General features: G+C 45.2%; 1 protein-coding gene across 3 annotated transcripts in view; it reads left to right on the top strand.

The window, feature by feature from the left end:
- Positions 1 to 19,443, top strand: part of PSRC1 (proline and serine rich coiled-coil 1) — a 353,925-nt gene extending 334,482 nt beyond the window's left edge. For all 3 annotated transcript variants that reach the window (XM_069238882.1, XM_069238880.1, XM_069238879.1), the window contains exon 8: positions 17,610 to 19,443. The gene's annotated coding sequence lies outside the window, so the exon portion shown is untranslated. The remainder of the gene's footprint in view (positions 1 to 17,609) is intronic.
- The last annotated feature ends 4,553 nt before the right edge of the window (positions 19,444 to 23,996 follow it).

Genomic DNA, 23,996 nt, shown 5'->3' with positions numbered 1-23,996 from the left:
TCAATCTACAGCTCGCTGCTTATCTGGAAAATAACACCCTCTTAAATACTTCAGTCAGGTTTCAGTCCTCATCACAGAACAGTATCAGCTTTACTTCCTATGACCGAAGACATCAAAAGTATCCTTGACAAGAAGGAACTGCAGCCTTGGTCTGATTAGATCTCTTTGCAGCCTTCAGTATGGTGCCCCACTGCATCTTATTGACACAGCATGCAGAATTTGGAATAGGCGTAAAGGCCCTTAAATGTCTTCATTCCTTTATCTATGAAAAAACGCAAATGGTCGTATTCCCTCCTTTCAAATCTCAAGACTCTGCTATTCTAGGTGGTGTGCCGTAGGGGTCCTCCAGAGCCCCGCTTTATTTAATGTTTGTTACCCATTTGGCCAGATTAGTCAGGCTTTTCCACTTAAACATAATTTCTTATGCATATGACACTCAGATTGTCATTTCTATTTCCAAAGACTTAGCCACTACTTAAAAGAACCAAAGCACTTGCTTGAGCAAAGTTGCAAGCTGGATGGCCCTAAACGGGTTTAAACTGATTGGTGATAAGACAGTTGTACTTATTTATGGCAAGCAAGCATTGATCTTGTCCCTTAGTTGCCGACCTGCTGAACTTGGCCTCACTCCTAATCCTGTGACGTCAGCCAGAAATGTAGGCTTGCTCTTTGATGACACTCTTATTTTTTTAGCCCATAGCAGGAAAACCTCAGCCACCTGCTTCTGCATTATGCGTATACTTAGTCATACTTTTTTCCAACCTCCTCCCGAAAAACCGTGATGCAAGCCCTAAGTTCATTTAAATTGGACTACGTCAACTCATTGTACCCAGGAACCTCTCACTATGTGGTCAACAGGCTACAAATCTTAAGAAAGCAGTCCCTCGACGCCTGAACCTACCTCATGGAGAATCTGTGCAGGGCAATCTCAAATAATTTCACTGGCTAACAATCGAAAAAAGCATAGGTTTTAAAGCTGTGTGCATTTCTCGCCAAGCTTTACATAACAACGGTCCTTGTTATCTAAGACAGTGATTCTCCTGGTACACTTCAAGGTCACTTCACTCATCTACCCTGCAGTTGACCTCAGTACCTAACAACTTCTTCTATAGACAAGGGGATAAATCATTCTCCTGCAAGTCATCTAAGGTATGAAACTCCCTTCCACTTTCTGTCAGACAGACAGGAGACCCCATATCCTTTAGAAATAAACGCAAAACGTGGTCACTTTTAAAATTAGATGAGTATCCTCCTGAGGAATATTTACATCGCTGGGATGCCTTTGGGTATTTGTTACCCGTAAAACATTTATTTATTTATTATGACACTGGTTCCCCGGCACATGCAACCATGTCTATAGAATTTAATTTCAGAGCTTAAAATCTAAGTGTCAGCATCCCAGCCTTCCTGGACAGACTATGCAAAGGATGCATCAATGTCCTCCTGATGCCCCAACAGAACATCACTTTTCATCTCTGACAGGGTGTGAAAATAACATGGCAAGAGACATTCAAATAGCGCAGCTCGAGGCTGTTAAAAGAGAAGGCTTTCTTACCCATGCATTAATATATTTTGATTCCCTATCTAGAGGTGTAGAAAGAAAGTTATTTGAATTGAATTTGCTAGTAGAGGCTTAGAGGTATAGGGGTTTGTGCCAAAAATGTTGGGTCCCCACTTTCTGGTCGTGACATCTGGCAATCAGGGATAACCCCTGGAGCTGAAAACGACTTGGATCAGGCTGCCAGGATAGGATCAACTAAGCTCTCTTTGAAAAGTAAAGAGTGTAAAGAATCTCTGCAAGTAGGTTAGCTTTGATCTCCTTGTTCAGAAGCTACAATACAACTGCAGCCTTCTTGATGAAAAGCGCGAATGAGGTGTCCAAATGGAGAATAAAGAGCAGAGACAGGCGAAGTGTTAAGGCCACTGGCACTCAGTAAATCAAGATAAAGACCAGCATCAGTATAACCCAGAAGGAGCACATTTTCTCCATCTTAATTGTGTTGGAGTGTGTCAGACATTTACCCCAGAATCAGGCCCGAAAATAGCTTCCATCCCCTTGAAATACTGGCGTTGAGAGAGTGGAGCTGCAGAAAAGTCATGCTAAACATAAGGCTGCAACTTTATAATCATTGTAGCATAACGTTGGGTGAACTCTCATAGAAGGTCCAGATCCGGAACTGGTGTCAACTGACCTGGTGCTGGCATCTAAATCAGAATTATTTTTGGTCCTGAGAATCCAAGGACAGAAAATGTAGGGGTCCTTTATAGACGTCTGTTTTTTGTGGCACACACATCATATCTTCAGTGGTGATGTCCTTGCAACACTGCCAGAAAATGTTTTTAAATCTAAATTTGTAAGACTTCAGTAAAAGCAGGAGCCAGAAAAAATGGAACTGACAGCAGCGTGCAGGGGTGATGTCTCTGTGGCTTCAGGGTGGAACAGAGTTGTGGTGGAGGCCACTGGTGCCACCCAGTCTGATGCCTGGGGATATTAAAAAGGAGGTTGATAAGGGTGAGGAATCTGAGCCATTGGTACAAGTAAGTAACTTCCGCTACCAGTTCAACCTCTTCCTCCATGTGCTCTTCAGAAATATCCCTCTAGGTTAAATACTCTTCGGGGCTGACCTGAAGAGTGGTTACTTTAAATTTATGTCTGATGTCGGCCCCTTACTTGAGTTCCAAAGGTTCTTGGCTGGGAGTTTGCACTACTGGAACAAGATAATTCACTTCACTTTCATCAGGGGAAGAAATCTGCCTCTGACCGCCCCTGCCCACCTCCCCCCCTTTGATGACTTCTTTAGACACAATCTCTTTCTCTAAAGGCAACACTGGACTCCTTACTCTTGATTTTGTCTATGCTTTTACAGCTTGGTTTATCGGTGAATCAGTGTAACTCCTTCCTCACCATGTTGCAGACAGAAGTGCAGGACATTTATATGGAGATAATATCTCCCCCCACTCCGGAAAGAGTCTTCACCATTCCCTGTGTTTAGGCCCATTTCCTTGCCAGTTTATCCTTCATTGTATGACATTACCAGACAGCTTTATATATGAAGGCTTCCTGCATCGAATAACTCTAGCTGTCTATTGGAGTTGGGAAATAAATCTGTCCTTCCTAGTCCCTGATCCTGGATGACCTGCTTTAGTGGCAACCCAGGACGCCACTGCTTTGTTGGGTGTCTCCTTTATTTACCATTTCTGACACTGATCATTGTCCTCACTGGTTTTCCATTTGGTCTGGGTATTGCAACGGGTGCCCTTCAGAAGCACAGACTTGGACACCCTCTTCCATGTCAAGATGATGTTGTTTCTTTCCCTGAAATCCTTTCTTCATCCTCTGCATGTGGGCCTGTTGTTGATCCTTATGTTTAACACAAAGGCACACCCACTATTACTAGCACTGATATCTGGCAGTTGACCTGCAACTGTTCTGATCTGAAAGTACACTGCTGTCAGCCATGGCGTTTTGGGCCATCCACACAACTCACAAAAGGGAGCTGCTCAACTCATGCAAAGCTAGGGAATCTTGGAGTTGATCTATTTCAGCAGTATAAAGGGTACTGTATTCTCCTGGGAGGTGAAAAGATCACTTGTCTGGATAATAAAAAGGACACATTGCTCATGGACTGGTGGAGGATGCCCTCCACCGTCATTATAACCGTCATTTGGTAATTACGTGATACTGTTGCGCCCTCTGTCCTAAAACCATTTTTTTTTTTCTTTGACATGAATGATCTACTAGAAATGTTTTTCTCCATCACCTGATTAGAATGAATATTGTTTTGCAACAGAAGGGGCTGGTGCTTCACCTCTGCCCTTGATTACTTACATCCGCTACCTGTTCCTTAAGCATGGCCTACTTCCATGTAGGGTTATCTGCTTATAACCTAGATTGCTAGGAGGGCATCTACCCAAATTGAGTGCAAAAAAGAGTGGCAGAAATGTGGATGATAAGATGAGATTTGGAATAAGGAAGGAGAGCAGGGTTAGAAGTGGGTATGAGATCAGATAGAACGGGTGTTGGTTGGTTGTGGGTGAAGTTAGGAGATACAGTGGGATGCAGATAATGATAATGAAAGTGAAATAGTCCATCACTACTTTAAGAATTTTGTTAATAAAATTCTTTTATGGAGATTATCACTTGCAAGTATTAACCTTGACAGTAAATGACTGTGCTGAGTATTGCCACTTTGAATGTAATAAGTCTTAGTGAAATTTGTAGGCAACATTTTATCTCATTAGAACACCATGAGTTTAAGGCTGATGTAGAATGTTTTCAAACACATGCTAATTATAATGATAAAAAGTCCTACACTAGTTTGGATATTAGCTGCTAACACCACATATCCCATTTGGGGGATCTGGTATAGTTGATCACCCCAAAGCCTGGCAAGTACTTCATAAGTCTTCCCTGATTTAAAGGCAAGTGGGCTATAATAGAGATGCACCCCCCACTTACAAAATTAGTCATATGTTCACTCAGTGGCTTAATCTTGACAACCCTCACTTTCTAGCAATAGAGTTAGTTGGGATGGCCTCATTATAGGAGGTGATTTTAATTTGTCTTTAGATTTAAAAAAAAAAAAAAAAAAAAAACCTTCTGAAGGACCCTCTTTGCAAATTTGGATGAAGCATGGAAGGTCCATGTTTTGGTAGATGGCTTGCGTTCCATGAATCAGACATTTTACTCTGCTTCACACACAAGAAATACACCCATATGGATATGTTTTTGATTCCAGGGCAGACCGGAATTGATTAAAATCTTTATTTTTTCAAACATAACATAAGCTCAGAACCATGTGGTACTCGCCAGGTTGGCTGTGCTTATCTCTTATTTATACATACATTACAACCATATCTATCACAAACTGATTGGTCCAAAAATATGAATTCACTAGTGGGAGGTCATCAAATTAAAGTCCTCACAAGTGGATCTGGGGTAATTTTCCCATCTGCCCACCAGTGGGTAGAACAACTTTGTCCCCATTTATTTGGGGTTGGGGTATGGCCATAACCTCACGCTCTTTTTTTGAGAAAAAAAAAGTCTTCCCTGGTATCTGCTTTCTGCCCCCATGGGGAGCAACCCTTGCCCAAGGGGCTGCCCCCCCCAATAAACAAAACACACACACAAATCCCTGGTGCCTGAGTGGTTCCTACCCCCCCCCCTCCCCATTTGCTCCCCCAGGGGAACGACCCTTGCCTAAGGGGTCGCTCCCCATCTGTAAAAAAAATAATAATAATAATTTTAAATCCCTGGTGCCTAGTGGTTTCTGCCCCCTTCGGGGGCAGATTGGCCTAATTAAAATGGGCTGATCTGCCCCCAAAGGTGGCAGAAGGGGCCTAAAATAAATTTGCCCCCCAGGGGAGCGACCCTTACCTAAAGGGTGGTTACCCTTCCATAAAACTGACGTTAAAAAAAAAAAAACTCTGGTGTCTAGTGGTTTCTGCCCCCCCCTTGGGAACAGATTGGCCTAATAAAAATAGGCTGATCTGCCTCAAGTGGGGCAGAAGAGGCCTAATAAAAAATTGCCCCCCCTGGGGAGCGACCCTTATGTCCATTAGAACAAAAAACATCCATGGTGTCTAGTGGGTATTTCTGCAGCCTGATCGCGTCACAATGGGGCTGCAGAAATGCTCAAAGAGATATGAAAGAAAGGCCTTCTCTTCTGGTCACGCTGGGGCCAGCCTCTGATGAGGTCAGCGTGTGATCGCCCGCTGACGTCATCAGACATCACCTGGGGGGGTTGAAAGGGGAAGAGATTCTCCTTTCATCCCTGCCCTGGGGGGTGGGTGCTACCCCGTGGGCCGGGTGCAGGACGTAACGGTTACGTCCTGGGCACCCAAGGGGTTCATGTATCCTACAAGAGGGGACTGATATTCATCTTCTCTAGGGTTTGAAACATGAAATGCCAATAGATCGAGTTGAAAGCCTTCACGAAATCCACTGAGACCAAGATACTAGCATCTTAGAGATAGTTGTCTTGGGCTAGGGATACCTCGTGACATTGGAGTTAGCGGTGAGTGCCCATTCCAGGCATAAAACCATTCTGGTCTTTGTGAAATAACTAGCAAATCACAGTGACTAGTCTATTGTGGAGCACTTTCACCTATATTTTAGCTTCTACATTGATAAGGGTTGTATGAGATGCAGATTTACCACATTTTTATATAACTAATTACGACAGTACAGAGGTCATGTAGTAGGTACCCCACCTGGAGGGCCTCATTGTATAGTGCCAAGAGAAGAGAGTCATATTTCTTAAAGGGTTCAGAGGGAGAAAAATGGGCCTAGTGTTTTACTGATTGGTATTCTGCCTGTAGCCTCCCGTATTTCCTCCACAGTCAAGGGCAGGTTTAATGTAAGTCGTCTTTCATCTGTGAACTCTAGCTTATCGTTTATAGTGGGAGTCCCTTTTTTCAGCAGCGGGGCTGTGTGGGGTGGCAACCAATTGGTAATACCTTATTTTAATATGTGGAACATGATTTGGCAATCTCAAAATTCTGGGGTCCGGTCTCCCTGCGTATTCTGGACTCTAGGAACTACCTTTGAATCTGTATCTTTATTGGTGAGACAATATAGGAGCGTGCCAGACTTATGGCTAGTTTTCTAAATTCTGTACTGCATAATGGCTCAGTAGAGTTTGGTCGTTTCCAGCATTTTTTATCTCAGGCATTGTTTGGCTACTTCTAACTGAAGGGAAGTTTCCTGATTGTACCAATTCCTGTTCTAGAGTGTACATATTCTTTATCTGATAGAGACATCTAGCCGCTGATTCCTTACTGTAGAATTCTTTCCCAGGCGCTAGACTGGATCCGGAACTTTTTCTCAGCAGTACCTCTGCGCGTCAGAAGAGGGCATCATGCGACTCGTAGCAGCGTCCACCGGATGTGACGTTGACGGAGTCCATATAATCTCCTCTCCGACGTGGTGACGTCAGTTCCTTCTTTTCTGTGCTACAACACAGATCCAGAGTTACCGCAGGCTTTTGGCCTTTCTCAACAAAAATGTTCTTTTGTTGAGGGTACAGTGTTCCCTTTATCTACATGTCCTCTGGGTTCAAACCTTGTGGGTCCTGTGGCAGGTAGATGTCAGTCATGTACCCTCATACTGTTTGCATGTGGTGCCTCAGGGAACACCACAAATACGAGGATTGCAGCTTCTGTAGTCGCCTTTGCAGGAACGCCGTATGAAGATCTTGGTGGCATGTCTGGCAGAGGCCCCCCAATGTCGTCTATCTTGCTCCAAGTCCAGGGAGCGGTTGCAAGTTCATTCCAGGAGCTGTGCCTGCTATAACACCAGCAGTCAAAGTCACAGCATCCACCTGCGGCAGGTAAGTCCGACGTTTACGACGCCCACTCCCAATCCTCAGTTGAGGAGTCAGCACATGAATCCACCACGGGGCACCCTTCTTTCAGTGGCCCAGATGCAAAACTATTACAACTCCCTTCACGCCGTTTTCGTGCCCCTACCTCCCTCTGGCATGCTTACTAGCCCCAAGGAGGTGAGGTGTCCTACCTAACTCCACGCTGGCGGAGGAGGAGCTGGGATTTAGCAACCCTGTGGACAAGATTGTCCAGCTTCCTCCGGTGGATAGTTGACTGATGGAGTTGCATGAGGCTAGTGGCCTTGAGTCCTCGCCGGCTTCAGACCTCCTTTCCCCCCAGCCTTGCGACAGAGGCAAGCTCCTGCTTCGCAGAGGTACTGAAGAGGGCAGCTGTGGTCCTAAAATTGCTGCTCCCCTCTGTGGAGGTCACAATTGACCCTTTGTTAACAACCATGGTCAGACAGGAATAGAGCCTGTGCTCCCATATCGTGAGAAACTCTTACATTTTATTCAGGACGTGGATTAAACCCGCAAAGGGGGCCCCTGTGGACAGATCCATAGACACTGGCCCACCCCTGAAGACTTGGCTTTGCAGACAGGGAGTCCAGATGGCTGGAATCTTGTGGGCAAAGTATTTTCTCCTCAGCAGGCTTGGCCATGTGGTCGATCAACACCTCTTGTATTCTGAATCGTTTTTCCCAGGCATTGTGGGATTCGGGGGCGCGGCTGCTATCTTTGCGTCGGAGAATAGGAACAAACTTGCCCAGATACTTCAGAATGGGCAAGAGGCAGCTAGTTTTGTCATAAGGTGTGGTGTGGTTACCACAGACTCAGTGGGCAGCATCATGGCTCACTCTGTTGCACTGCGCCGGCATGCCTGGCTACGTCTCTCTGGTTTTTCAGACGCTGTCCGATCTACATTGGAAGAAATGCCTTTCGATGGCACTCGCCTGTTCGGCACTCATGCCGATCCTGCGTTGCAAAGCTTCCGGGAGTGGCAAAAGTTCATAAACATGTCTATTCTGATGATAACAGATGGAGCCATTCCAGAGTGGAGTCCTATAGTTCCTGTCAAGCTCAGCTTTAGCTCCTTTTTTTCGCTACAGCCAGAACCCTTCTACCTTCAGGTGGCACCTAGTGTGGTGTACCTGCCTTTGCAGGTATTCCTAATTTTTCTTATGGCTGTTGCTGGCAGCTTTTTGTTGTTGCTGTCTGGGTAGCATATACTCTTGTGACCCTTGGTAGGTTTAGCACCTGTTACAACAGGGTTTTTTCTTTTTATCTGAAAACGGGCTTCATGTTCAAGAAATAGTTGCATTTATGGTATGATATATATATATATATTTACATTGCCAATTCTTTTTCTTTTTTTCCACTGTGTTTCTAGACAGTAACAGAGGTTTTTTTACTTGTTCTGTACCAATAGTTGTTTTTGTGGTCTTTGCCATATTTCTCTTTCAGCATTGTTCAAACCTTTTTCTATACAAATGGGTTCTTGTTTTTTCCCCCCTTTTTGTACCTGTGCTTTTATAGAGCAGCTTTGGCTGAAGTAATGGGTTCTTATGGTGAAGAGCTGTAGCTCAGTGGCATTGCCATTTTATTCCACTGCTGTGGTAACGCTATTCTCCTATTCCTCAATATTTTTAGGGCTTTACTTTCCCGTGGCACTTCCACAGTTCTTATGGTGAGGAGTATGTTCTTATTCACCTAGTCCTCAAAGTGTTTGGTCTCTCTTCTATAGCGGGGTGTTCCAGTCAGTAACTTTTCGCAGGATGAGTCGCCTTTGCATTACAATCTGCTATGCATTGACCAAGACGCAACTCCCCGAGCCTTGTGTGCTCATTGTACCAGAGTCATGTCCACGACCACTGCATTAAAATGCGGAGTTCCGGTCCTGAACATCTGCCAGACAGCAACGTGTTTCTCTGCACACATTTGTTTCCAAACATCAGTGTCTGGCTACTCAGATCCATTGTGATGGGCATTTTGCCCATTCCTCCCTTTTTAAAATTGGCCTGCAGACCCTCCTCCAGGGATGGTATTGCTTTGGTATCTATTCTAAGGTAAGGAATCTGCAACTAGATGTCTCTATCAGATGAACAGGTTACTTACCTTTGGTAGCACCTTATCTGGTAGAAACAGGATCTAGACACAGATTCCTTACTGACTGTCCAATCCTCCCACACTCTGCAGACAGATTTCTAGGACTGGGATTCTTCCTCCAGGGCCCTAGTTTGGACATCTGGCGTGGGAAGTTCATATGCAGTATCTGCATGTCCTCGCACCGAGATGGTGCCCCCAGTCGGTGACTTCAGTGCCACTTCCGGTGCGATTGACGCTAACTGAGTCACAAAGCACTCTTTCTTGGCATTTAGATTCCTTCTTTGGGAGTTTGTAATTAATTTGCACAGTGATGTATTTTTCTTTTGGCGCAGTTTCCTTAGGCAGTTTCTATAGTGGCTACCCGTTTTGGCACAGAAAACAGTCACAGAAGAAACTGATGTCAGCACGTCGGAGAGATGATTATATGGACTCTGTCGATGTCACATCCAGTAGATGACATCCCTATTTAGTCGCACAATGCCCTCTTCCAACACGCAGAGGTACTGCTAGGAAAAATTTCCGGATTCAGTCTGCAACCTGGGAAGAGAATTCAAAGGTATGGAATCTGCAGCTAGATCCTATCTCTACCAGGTAAGGAGTTACCAAAGGTAAGTAACTTGTTCTTTGGGGATGTGGTTTCCTTTTCCATTCCCATGCTTTCCCAATTGTGTAGAATATTTCATGCTCACTAAGACCTGCCTTTCATATTGAGCTGGCTGAGAAGACCAATTTGAGGATTGCCTCAAAGTAAGCTTTACTTCCCTCACGGATGAGTCTTCACGGATAAAGCCTTCATCTAATAGCCACCGGGCATCCATACACCAGTTTTTTGGGGCCTTCCTACGGGGCACCCTAGATACATTTCTGTGGGTGAGTGGCTTTATAAACACCTGGGCAAAACATGTATGCTCCTTATGTTGGTCAGCTGAATCGTTTGGGACGACGATGTGATTAAGTTGGGGAAAAATTACGAGAAACCAAGTAAATTATCTCTGGGTCGGACTCCACAACCTACAAGAACCACTAAGTCAAAGGGATGTTGCCCATCCGTAAAGGGTGGGTATTCTGTGTATGGGGACAGTCATTTTGTGTCAGTTGCGGGTTCATGACTGAGTTAAAGTCGCCCCCATTTTTCCTTCAAGTTGCTGCAAAGAACATCAGCTACCAGGCTCATTGTTTGTTTAGTTAGCAAGTTTGTTTTTCTCTTTACTACAGAGTAGTTTGACTGACATTTGGTGTAAATGAGCTTTAGAAGATTTGTGCAGTTTATCTCCTGGACAATCACATCATTGAGGAGTTTGACATTTGCAAGGAGATGCCATGTGAAAGACTGAGAGTGACGCTGTACTCATTAGAGCGCTAAACTAGCTCTTATGGGAAAAGAGGAGAATGGCAATGGTGGGACCACATGAGACCATGCAAATTCTTTCCTGCTTTAAAGGCACTATTCATTGAGAGCTTTACCAGCAATATGTTAGACATCGATATTCTTTTGTAGGCTTACCATCGACCTGTCAACCTGGGCATTGCAATAAAGGTGCTTCTTGTTAAATCTCAACCATTTCACTAATGTAGGGGCAAGAAAGCTGAACTTGAGCACCACTTTTATGTAGGTCACGATGTCAATAATTAAGGCAACTAAAATCAATCCAAACTGCTTAAGTAATAGGTACTTGCCTTTGGGAATCCACAATGGAGGTGTGTGGTCTACTGTTGAAGCAATAAATTAAGCAAAAAATTTGAATATCTGGTTCAAGACTCTCTGTTCTAGAGAGAAAATCCACCTGCAGATTCTTTAACTGGATGTGCGGTTCAGAAAAGAATAATGCTTCCTTTTTATCAACTCCCCCAGACAGGGAGTTGGGCATTAAACATTCACTTGTGGAAATAAAATCCACTGTGTCCATTGGGCACCGAGTTCTGTGGCACTCCTTTGTTGTTACTGCACCCTATGGTTACTAATGGAGCAAATTACATACCTCTTCCATTTGGACTCCAGAAAGCTTCTGCAAGACATTGATGGTATGAATGGTCACTTCAGGTTAGATGATCAGTTCTATGAAGGCCTTAGTGGAATTATATAATCATGGTTTTCTGCTGTGTAGTCATGAGGTGTTCTCCTTGTTTGTGCAGTATGCTAGACAAGATCCTGCACCTTAGCTTACTATTTTTGCATTTGACTTTGAACAACTTCAAGTGGGTGATATTCCGCATTTTGTATTTACAGACTTATATTAATCCAAGAACTTGTTAAAAAGTGCTGTATCTTTTTTATGTAGGTAAAATTAGACTACAGTTTTACCTACTACTAGTACTAATCGCAGATGTCCTTGTCAACAATTATTTTTCACTATTTGCATTTCTTCTTTGACTAGTCATAGTTGTCTTTTACCTTTGCCTTAAATGTATCTGTTGAGGGTAATCTCCAACAATACTGGCTGAGAATTGTGTGGTCAGTGATGAACGTTTGATATGTTTGTCCTTGATGGCTTCGGGTGCATAAAGGAATACTTTCTGGATGAGTTGGAGTCCTGCTTAGTACTAAGGGCACCATAAGAGACATCATGAGGTTTTGTTACCAACATCTGCTTCCAAATCATGAGGTACAGCTTAAAACCTGGTGTTTTTTCAGGGGCAACATCCATGCACACAGCCAGTTTCTTTAAAGTTTTGAGAATTGTGTGAAAACGAAATTGGTAGGTGCAGAGGGCATGCCCACCAGAGTTGCCTAAATGTCCCCTGAGAAGCCAGTAGAAAACATCAAGAGATTGAGGCGAAGTGTGACAGCATTGGTCATGGAGCTTGCCCAGAACTTTACTTGAGCAGGTGTGGCCCGCTGGCACTCGTTTTTTTAGAGGTGCAGAAAAAACACAAAAGGTGAAAAAATAGAAAGGAGAAAAATCGAAAAAAATGAGAAAGGGATGAAAAAGAACCTGCAGGAGTTGGATAAAGGGCAGTGTGTCTCTGGTGGTGGATGAAAGAGGCAAGAGGTGAATTCAAGACTAGGCAGCTTTGATATTCTGCAACCACAACATTTGGAAGTGTCAGCTGCAGGCATCTGAGCTAAACTGTGGGCTCCAGCACTTATTCTTTTCCAAATTAAGCACTGACCTGCTGACATTATTGGGGGAATCCAAGCAGCACTTCAGGATATGCTTTAACTCATCCAAGTCTTCCATGACCAAACCAGCAGATGACTCCTTAGTGTGTTCTGGCCGTCTAGTAACTGCCAGTCTGGCCCATATCCACAATGCATGGACACAGTGTCTTAGTAAGCATGTGGCGTTCACCATACAGCGAGGGAGGCTGTCTGATGCAAAATCCTTCCAGACCATGATGTCCACTTACTTAGAAATACAGTCTGGAGCATCATAGAGTAGCCACTGGGGTTCAGGTTGGAAGAAGAAGCCTGAACCAAGAGGTTGTCTTGCAACGGATGAGATGTATTCTGCAGAAGACTCTAGACAACTGCCTTTTTGTAGGCAGGCCTTAGCCCCCTGTCTTGGTCCCAAGTAGAAGGCACATAGAGCTTCTCCTCACACAGCCCAACTGTGACCATTTTTGGGGACCTCAAGCTCCCCTTCTTATATTCAATTTCCTGGCACCAAATGTGATTTAGAGTCTGAGTCTTCAAAGTTTATGTTCTGGGTCTCTTTCTTTTTGAAGTGTCCTCTCCTCTGCCCTGCCCTTCCCCCAGAAAGGAGTCTATCACACCAGTTGTGACTCCAAATCTGGAAGACCTACAACACAAGCCATGGGAGTGACTGCAATGGATGCCAGACACAGTGAAATGCTTATCTAAAGGATACCCCAGGGCCTCAGTCCTACTCTCTATGGCTCTCTTATCAGCCCCCATCTCCTTCCTGAGATGTCACCAAGCCCCTTTCCAGTGACCGCTCTTTAAATCAAAGAGCACCCTTTGAAGTGTACAGAAGAGCCTAGTTCTCCTTTCCTGCAGTGTATCCCAGTCAGCTCACAGCAATGCAGCATTATACAAATCTGTCTGGGTGGGATCCTTCTACCTCCTTATGTTTCTCCAGTCAGCCCTGGGTCTCCCAAAATGGAACCCAGAGTCTTACATGTAGTGTACCATTCACAGGCACACATACACCCAGCACATGTATATAGCAAACACATACACTGAACAACATAGCATTATCCTTTATTGTACCATTCACAGGCATGCGTACTCTCAGAGCATGCATATAACACACACACACCACTACTCACCAAACTAATGTAGGGCACGGATGAGCTAAGCACACAGCAGCATAACTTTAAATAAATGAGCATGTAGGCCTTACTCAAGTGACACAGGTAAAAGGGCATTTTCATTCCAACTGATCACTACACGGTATGCTGGCAGCACCACGCTTGTGCTGTTAACTCCTGGTGAAGGCAGTAGCCTTTCACCACTGTAAGGGTAGCACTTTGGGCACCCTTCCCAGTCTAAACAAAGACTGTAATTCATGAGACATGCCTCTGTCATGCCGCACACACCTGATATGTGTTCGTCCATGGCAAAAACAATAAACATCACTTTTCCAGGCATCATTGCAGTTGGGGTTCTCTGGGCAAAGGTACACGTCCATCACCATGCAAGGGACTTTTCTGTCTTAACAATGCATGTTTGCTCCTATTCTACACAGGTGTCTTCATGTTTAAGGACAAGGTCTGGACTGAAGTCTCATGGTGGCATCTGGTAGCACTAAAGTGTTCCCGCTGGGTGGGATTTTCAGACCAAGCCCACACATGGTAGGATATCCTTAAGTGGAGGAATCTGCATGAGGTATATCCATAATTTAGTCCCTTTTCCCTGTTGGGTGGTAGTGCTTATGAAGAGTGGAATCTGTAATTCATAACATAGAATTGGAAAGTATTGTTTTAGAACGTTGTTTCAGAAAACCTTTGGACTGTAGGCAGCACAATTATTGCACATAATTTCCTTTCAGTGTGTCTGGATATTTCCATGCCAACAACAGTTGGCAAAATGTATTTTTGCATCTATTTGCGATTACTTGAATAGATCCCATCAAAATCTATATCTAAGTCGTTAAGAATTCAATTATTCTGTTCCTTTGGCTTCATGAGTCTGGAGGGGAATGTAATGGTTTATACTGTTTTACTTGCCTTTTGCCACAAGAACTGTTTAACCTTTAAGGATTGATAGTGTAGGAAACTGGCCCCTTCTTTGCAGTTCCCTACCCCACCCCCCCCCACCCCCCCCACACACACACCTTTTCCTGATATTTGACGGTAACTTGACTGAGTGTGTGCTGGGGCCCTGCTAACCAGGCCCCAGGACTAGTTCCTTTCCTAAACTGTACCATTGTTTTTACAATTTCACACCCCTGGCACACAGCTAAGTCCCTTATAAAAGATACCTGTGGTATAAGGGCTCTGTGACTAGGGAGGATCCCTAAGGGCTGCAGTATGCATTGTGCCACCCTAAGGGACCCCTCCCCAAGCACATGCACACATCCATTACAGATTGTGTGTGCCGGGGAACAGAAAAAGTGAAAGTCGACATGGCACCCCTTCCAGGGTGCCATGGCCAAAAACTACTGCCTGTGGCATAAGTAAGTCACCCCTTCAGCAGGCCTTACAGTGATAAGGCAGGGTGCACTATGCCACAGGTGAGAGCATAGCTGCTTGAGCAATATGCCCCTACAGTGTCTCAGTTCATTATGAGACATTGTGAGTGCATTTTGGCCATATTGAGTACATGGTCTGGGAGTTTGTCATTACAAACTCCACAGCTCCATGATGGCTTCACTGAAGACTGGGATGTTTGGTATCAGACTTCTTAGCACAATAAACCAACACTGGTGCCAGTATTGGATTTATTGTAAAATGCACACAGAGGGCATCTTAGAGATTCCGCCTGTATTTTACCCAACCCTTTAGTGTAAGGCTGACCAGTCTGTGTCAGCATGCCACTAACAGACAGGTTTCCGACCCCATAGTGTGAAAGCCTTTGTGTCTCTGGGGTAAGGAACAAAACCTACTCTGGGTGGAGGTGCTTCACACCTCCCCCTGCAGGAACTGTAACACTTGGTGGTGAGCATCAAAGGCTCAGGCCTCCTGTTACAGTGCCCCAGGGCACTCTAGCCAGTGGCGAAGCCCGCCCCCGAACCCAAGCCCCACTTCTGGCGGTAAGTCCGGCGGGAAAATTAGGGAAAACAAGGAGTCACCAATTCAGTTAAGACCACCCCTAAGGTGACCAGAGCTGAAGTGACCCCCTCCTTGCAGAATCCTCCATCTAGTTTTAGAGGACAGGAACCAAAAGGGTTAGGAATGTACCCTACTCCCTACAGGGAGTGGGCACAGGAAGGGTGTAGCCACCCTCAGGGACAGTAGCCATTGGCCACTGCCCTCTGACCCCTGTAACACCCCTAAATCTAGTATTTAGGGGCTCTCCTGAACGTTTCTCACCAGATTCCTTGCAACCTCAGAAGAAAGGAGGACTGCTAAGCCGACCCCCAACAGTGAAGACTCCAGATGACAACTGACTTGGGCCCAGCCCTACCGGCCTTTGTGCAGCTTCAGAGACACAAAAGGATGATGGACGTAGTGCTGAACAATGCAAACACACCCCCAGTCACAGATCCGGATTTAATCCATCGTTCTTTTTCTCACCATGCCACCCTAGTTTGGACCCCGCCATATGCAAATCAGTCTTGACCCTATTCCTCATGGGAACAGTCCAGCCCTAACTGCCCTGCTTCAAGAAGGCAATGCATCCTGCAGGACCAGTGACCTCTACAAACCCAGCAGAGGACCAAGAACTCCCGAGGACAGTGGCCCTGTCCGGAAGAAATCACCAAAAGGACTCCAAAACCACCCAGGATCTGTGAGCACTGCACACTCTGCACCCGACGCCCACGGTCCGAGTTCAGGTGGCCCACTGGCCCAGAGGAGGTCTCCAGGCAATTACGACCTCAAGTCCACCAGGGGGTCTCCAGGCAATTACGACCTCAAGTCCACCCTGGGTTGACCCCTCCTGGCCAACACAACGAGGCCTGCAGCCTGAATCCGGAGGACCCCCCCTTGACCGCGACCGGATCCAATGAAGATTCCTGATGCCCAAGGAAACCCCTGCACCTGTAGCCCCCTGGCTTTGGGGAATCCACCCAACAGGCTAGCAACATCCAGCAGCTGCTTTCCCTACCTTTCTAGCATTTGGTTTCCTGGAACCGACCCCCTAGACCCAGCCTGCAGCATCTTTTGTGACCCCACAAGGTCCCCCGCATTGAAAAGCATAAGGCACCCAGATCTGTGTTCGCATCTGGCACCCAGACGTCCCTGTGCCGCTGAGTGTCTGTTTGGTGTGATCCTGTGCAAGTGCTGACTAAAACCCCCCCCAGGCCTGTGTCCTGAAACCACAGGTACTTACCTGCAATCCCTTTTCTACCAAGTCCCCCAGTCCTCATAGGATTCCATAACAAACCGGACACCAACTTTGACCTCTGCACCCAGCCATCCCCGTGTTGCTGGTGGTCCACTTTTGGGGTCAGCTTAAACTTTGACCTGTGGGCAACCTGACCCCCGAAGACTCGAATCATAAGTTGTGTACTTACCTGTTATATGTGCTAACATGTCCTCACCTCCCCCCTCCTACCCAGGACTCTTTTGACTCCTATGAAAAATTGCACTGTCAACTTTTGAAATAGAAAAGTGTTACTTGTAAACTGCTTTATCTGCAAAAAACAAAACAAAGTACATTTGATACATATGCTTGATACCTATTGACAACTGTACTTAATTGCAACAAAGTTCTGGTTTTAGTGATAAAAGAACAAAATATATTTGTGCTATGTAAAAAGAATTAGCCTGGAGTTAGTCCTTGAGTGCGTCTCATTTCTTGACTTTGTGTGTACAACAAATGCTTTGCACTACCCTCTAATAAGCCTAACTGCTCGACCACACTACTGCAAAAGAGAGCATTAGTGTTATCTACCATAGCCTCTTTTAAGACTCTAGGGAACCCCTGGACTCTGTGCACACTATATCTCATTTTGGTATAATATATACAGAGCCAGATTCCTACAGGTAGGTTTTCTTTAAAGTTAGCAAGTATGCCACGAAAAATATGTTTTTGTAACTTTTATTTCTGTGTGCATAAGAAATGTCTTTTGTTTATTTTTTCAGCAATTTATTCATTCATTGTTTTTCTTTCAGGAGTACAGGAACATTTGGATTTACTCCCATTGATTTGTGACCTCTTTAAGGAAGCCACGTTTGATGGATTTGATGGATGACAGCATTGCAACTGCCATGAAGATTCTTTTAACTCCGTTTGTGTGATACACACGTTTTCCCCCAAGAGTCTGGATTTTTATATGGGGAAAGCAATTTTTATTCTGTTGACAGGTCATCCTAGAGTTCGCCAGAGTTCTGCATGTAATGGAAAACTAAGAAGTTTCTGTTATGGACTTCATACTTGCTGCAGTACTGAATCACTGCAGAAATTGACACACTGGAATGTACCAGTTTTACAAGTCTTTGGACCACTACATTTTAAACTGCCGAGCACACAGTTTTCTTGGATGTCCGGATCTGCAGACATGATCCCACATGAAAGCATGTGTACTTTTATATATTTATTTTTTATACAACTTAAGAAAATATAACGGTCTAATAATTTGGGGTGCTTTACTGAGACCATCATACCGGCCTCTACTGTATTAGCTGTCACATTAATATCTGTGGCAAAACACAAACGTGGCAGAAGGCCGGCCCAGCATTACAATGCTAATGAGAGGTAGACAAAGGATTGAGAATCCCGGGTGGTCTCTCAAAGGTCTAAGAGCACGAAGACTGAATATTCCTTATTAGGGTCATCCTTGGCTCCCCTCATCCCACATTGAAATTGACCTTTTAGTTTGTGTTGCTGTACTTCTGCTCCTCATTTTATTGTTTGTTTTGTCTACTGATAAAATTGACATTTCTAGTTCCATATGAACATTTTTATGCTCATTGAAATATATGAGATTTGCACGAAAATGGATTTAAAATATATACGTGATGAGTCGTCTAGAGCAGATTGGATATGTCTCGTCCCATCCTGTGGGCACATAGTATGACGTTCCCTGCTCACTCGGCCGTCCTGCAAGTTCCATATTTACTCGCACCTACTCTGAACCCCACCATCATGCCACTACAGAGAGGTCTACAGCTTTCGTTTGTTAACTTTATTCTTATCCGCCTTTTCTTTTCCCCGCGCTTAATGGGTTCCAGCGCTAACAATATGTAAGCGCAAATGTGCTCTCGCCACCCTTCCTACTACGAATAGTATTCACTGGAAATGTTGACAGTCTTGTAGTGGAGGCAGCACTTCACTCAGTGGTAAATATTGCGACCTAAAAGACAATTTCCTAAATTCCTGAAGGATTCTTTGTTTGACCCTCTTTGTCATATCTCAATTCAAATTATTGCCACGAATAGCTAGCTGCCCAGGATGATTCAGTAGGGCCAAAGAGTGCAATTTGAGAACCCCAAGCATGCTAACGAAATAAATGAAAATGAAATTGTTTCTTCAAATGTTTTAAGGAAAGAGCACGGTGATATACTGTACATCTCTATGAACTGTAGCCTGTACAATAGTTGAAACTGTCTTGTCATAAAATTCTTCGTGGAACTTTTACCACTAGACATCAGGGTCAGATGCAAACATTAATCGCCTTTAACTTGGAAGCCAGAATTAAGGTTACTTTTAGGGACATTCATTTTACAATTCTATAGTAGTCTGTGCGAGTTGATTCATGCAAAGTGACAGGAAAACAGAGTTTCACTTTCTTCTGTCATCCTGGCACAAGCCTTTGAAGCTAGCATCACAGTACTATATTGAACAACTGCGATGCACCACAAAACAAGAACGTAGCATGCCAAACCCTATATATACGACTGAAATTTAGTGGAAAGCCTTCATAGTAGCTTCTCACCGCTGTTTTTGTAAGCATTTTATACTTGCACATATAGATAAATGTATTATAAAATTCATTTTAAACTTGTATTAACTTGTGTTGTATCATTTTGTCAAAATGAAATGCATCACATGGATTTGTATAGTACATTACTCCAGTATTGGAACTTTCATAGATTCACATTCTTGAATCCTTCCCCGTCGTCGAGATGGGAGCCCCCGGTATATCAAAACAGCTATACACATAATCTACTGCAATGAAAAAAGGCCTAAAGGCTTTCACTTCAGTAGCCTATCCTTATCACTATGAGTAAAAGGACCAAAGCAAGGCCCAGCAATCAGGCTTCCCCTCCGTCTAGAACCCTCCTGAGAGGAGCTCCCTTCCCTCAGATTTTCTACCACACGTCGTACTAGGGAGTCTCCATTGAGCTCTGCTCAGTTAAATTTTCAGAGAAGTTCATTTCTACTATTTTGTCTATAGAAAAGAGGATTTCCTACAGCAAGTAAGGTGTCATCTTCTTACTTTACTTAAAGGAGCTCTATTTTGAGGAGAATTCATCATGTCTGATAAAGAAAAGTATTTTCAGAGCTTGTAAGGCCTGTGGGGAAAAAAGACTTCACTTTGAAGACCCACACAAGGACTGCATTTATTGCCTCTACCCTGACTATGTAGCCAAAGACTGCAAGGTTTGCAGGACCTTTTCCAACAAAACCCTCAAGGACAGAGAGGGTAGGCTACTAATTTGGCTCCAGAAGTTGAAGTCCAGATCTAACCCAGTGTCTGGTTCTGACAGTAAGGAATCTTCAACTTCCTCAAGAAAACCACAGAAAAGAGGCAGATCTCCTCATGCCCACCAATCGGAGGATCTACCTAAAAAGGCTCATAAAAAGACCAAAAGGGTGTCTTCTAAAGCTGGCAGTCCTTCCAGTTCTCCTCAAAGGAGTTCTGTTTCATCTAAAAGACACTCTAAAGAATGAGCCTGGCAAAAGAGCCCTATCTGAGCCTCCAACGCCACCTCCTGTGGTAAAACATGTCTTTAAGAGGTCATCTGAAAAATCTGCGATGACGACAGTCAACAAGAGCACCGTCGACGGCAGTGTCCAAAGGTGTCTTTACAGCCTCGTCGTTGACTGCTACAGTCTCTACAGCGGCGTCTTCCTCATCGATGATCATCTCAACGACGTCCTCGCCGACGGCGTTTATGGTTGCTTCGCCCATCACCTCTCCTTCATCGATGCTGCTGCCGGTGAGACCGTCTACGTTGATTCTACCTTCGTCGGCTTCCTCGTCGACAAGATTTTCTCCATCTTCAGTGATGTCTCCGTCGCCGACCACGTTGGCGCTGCCGTCGATGATGCTGATACCGTCGACGATGCCGTCGACGATGCCATCCACGATGACGTAGGCAAGAGTTAAAGCATATAGGAAGTCTAATTTCCTTTGGCCATTGGTGACATCTCCAAGTAGGTTATCAGCCTTGGTACCTACACATTTACTGGAACAAGAGGATTCAGATGATGAAGGGCCTTTTGGGGTTGCTCATAGCCCATCAGAAATGCATGTCAAGTGCCAGGATCTAGAGGACACACAGCATGATCCGCACTCATATTGTCCATAATCACACCAGTATCCCTATCAGGAGCAAATGGTTTCTTTGGCAGGATCGCTCATAGCTGATTTGCAACTCATGTTGGATGACTATAGGAGGTGGTTTCCACCAGCTGGCTTGGAAGTTCAGCCTTCTGTCGCGCCCTCTGTGCCACTTCCTTCTACTCCGGTTTATCCAGGGTTCCAGCCATTACATGTGCCACCACAGACAACAATTTCGATCCCTACACAGCATTTGTCCTCTTCTGATGATGATGACAGAGGGGAGGGAGAATTGCCTGATGCCATAACAGAGTGGGCCGACTATCAAATTCCTACTCCATCCTCGCTCTCTCCAGTTCCTGTGGATTCCCCTCCTGGTGACATCAGTGGTTTTCACAACTTGCTTGAAAGAGCTGAGAAGAGGTTTGCGTTGCCCACGAAGCAGATGGACTGCTTCTTGTAAGATTTCAAGGAACCATTTCAAAAAAGTGTAAAATCCATGCCGATTGTGGACTATATCTGGGATGAGGGCATCAAAGTAATGAAGAATCGGGCTACGGTCACCCCGGTTCTACCTCGTCTTGACAAAAAGTAGAAGGCACCTGAAGACTCTCCGGCCTGCCTCACGGGCCATCCCAGACCGGACTCAGTTATTGCCCAGGCGGCACAGCGCAGATCTAGGAACCCTTCAGCACCAATCTCTGCCCCACCGGACAAGGAGGGTAGGAGGCTAGATGATATAGGAAAACGCTTTTCTTTGATAGCTTCGCTTATTATATTGGCTTCTCATTCTTTGGCTATCATAGGCAGATATGATAGACAGCTATGGGCTGACATTGCGCCCTATTTGGATCAACTGCCAGAGGATTCTAAGTTAGAAGCCAAGAACGTCTTGCAAGAAGGGGAGAGGTCTTCTGCTATGGATATCGCCACCACGGCTTTCCGTCAGATGGCAGGTGCTGCGGTTCTCAGGAGGCAGGGTTGGCTCCGGGTGACTTCATTTAGACCCGAAGTCCAGAACAAAATTCTAGACCTCCCTTTTGAAGGTGAAGCCCTATTCAGGAAGCACATTGATGATGCGCTTCAGTCGATAAAGACGGACACTGACAGGGCCAGGTCCCTTGGCACCCTGCAGTTTAAAAGGTAGCCTTTTCGAGGAGCAAGAGGCCGGGGGGGTATTCATCGTATAGACCATGCTTCCAACAGTATAGATACCCCTCTCTCTGCGGCATCTCATTCCTTTCGCCCTCAGATCCAACAAAGAATGCCTCCGCAGGCAGCTTATTCGAGAGCTTCACAGAGAGGAAAGGCTGGAAGACAACCAAAAGATACAGGCCGTAGACAATGACTTGCTACCGTCTCCGGCTACGAACCTTCCCTTGGACACAAGACTAGGGGGAAGGATTTCCCTCTACTTTCACAACTGGCAGAAGATAACATCAGACCAATGGGTCCTAAATCTCATTCAATTTGGCCATACTTTGGAGTTCCTGCAGTACCCTCCTACAAAACCTCCTCTCCCTAGAAGGGGAAAGCACTTGCATCTGCTCAAGAAGGAGGTCGGGTCCATGCTTTTCAAGGGAGCTATAGAAAGGGTTCCACATCAGGACAGAGGAAAGGGTTACTACTCCCGATTCTTCCTAGTTCGAAAGAACCGGAAAAGTTGGCGTCCAATCTTAGACCTCAGGGATCTCAACACTTATCTCAAGAAACAATCATTCCGTATGATCACCCTATCAGACATTCCGTACCTTCTAAATCCGGGGGATTACATGGCCACCCTCGATTTGCAGGATGCATATTTCCATATCCTTATTCACCCTTCCCACAGAAAGTACCTCAGATTTGCAGTAGCCGGAGACCATTTCCAGTTCAAAGTCTTACCCTTCCGCCTGAAATCGGCTCCCAGGATCTTCACCAAATGCTTGGCTCCAGTGGCAGCTATCCTCAGAAGGCAGAACCATCAAGTCTTTCTGTATCTGGACGATTGGCTGGTCAAAGCCAGATCCAGATCTCAGGCGCAGGAGTCCACGAATGCTAGTATCGAGCTATTCACAAGCCTGGGCCTAACGGTCAATCGCGAAAAGTCAGCATTCCAGCCCTTAAAGAGGAGAACTTTTTTAGGGACAATACTGGACACTTCGAACAACAATGCAGCCCCTACAGAGGACAGACGGAGAAAGCTCATATCCCTCGCGAGGCATTTACAAAAAAGAAAGTACGTTTCAAGTCCCTGTTAGGGATGATGTCCTCCTGCATTCCTCTGGTGCCTTTCTGTCATCTGAAAATGAGGCCCCTACAGGAGCAGTTAGATCTTCAGTGGACGCAATCCATGGAGTCTTTCGACGATATCATCAGAATAACAAAGCCCATGATATCATCTCTAGCTTGGTGGACTCAGGGGTCTCACTTAGTGAAGGGGCTTTCTTTTCTTCCCCAACAAGCACCTTGGGTGATAACTACGTACGCTTCTCTCGAGGGATGGGTTGCCTTCCTCCAGCACCTACGAGTCAGGGGCAAATGGAAGCCACTTCAGAAGGTCTTTCACATCAATTACCGCGAATTGAAAGCTGTTCGACTTGCGCTTTTCTCCCAAAAATAAGAGGTTCATTAGTTCTCATCCGGACGGACAACACAACGACAATGCATTATATCAACAAGCAGGGAGGAACCAGGTCTCTGCTCTTATTGAGAGAATCTCAGCGCCTTTGGGAATGGTCTATCAACCACAAGATCAACCTTTGAGCGGAACATGTGCCAGGCGTACAGAACATCATTGCGGACTCCCTGAGCAGATCCCGGTCGTCCAACCAGGAATGTGAGTTGGACCAAGGAGTCTTGAATCAAGTCTTCTCCTGATGGGGGAAACCGAAGCAGGATCTCTTCGCCACCCCGCAGAATGTGAAATGACGTTTTTTCACAAGTCAGGATCAACATCAGGGCTCTTGGGGGAATGCGTGTTCCATGGCATGGTCAGGAATTTAGGTTTACGCTTTTCCTCCCATGTCCCTCATACCAAGAGTTCTGGCGAAGATCAAGATCGAACGCTGCA

Source organism: Pleurodeles waltl, chromosome 6, assembly GCF_031143425.1.
Source record: "Pleurodeles waltl isolate 20211129_DDA chromosome 6, aPleWal1.hap1.20221129, whole genome shotgun sequence".
NCBI lineage: Eukaryota > Metazoa > Chordata > Amphibia > Caudata > Salamandridae > Pleurodeles > Pleurodeles waltl.
Note: the sequence above shows the minus strand (reverse complement) of the source record. Positions and strands in the feature narration are given on the sequence as shown.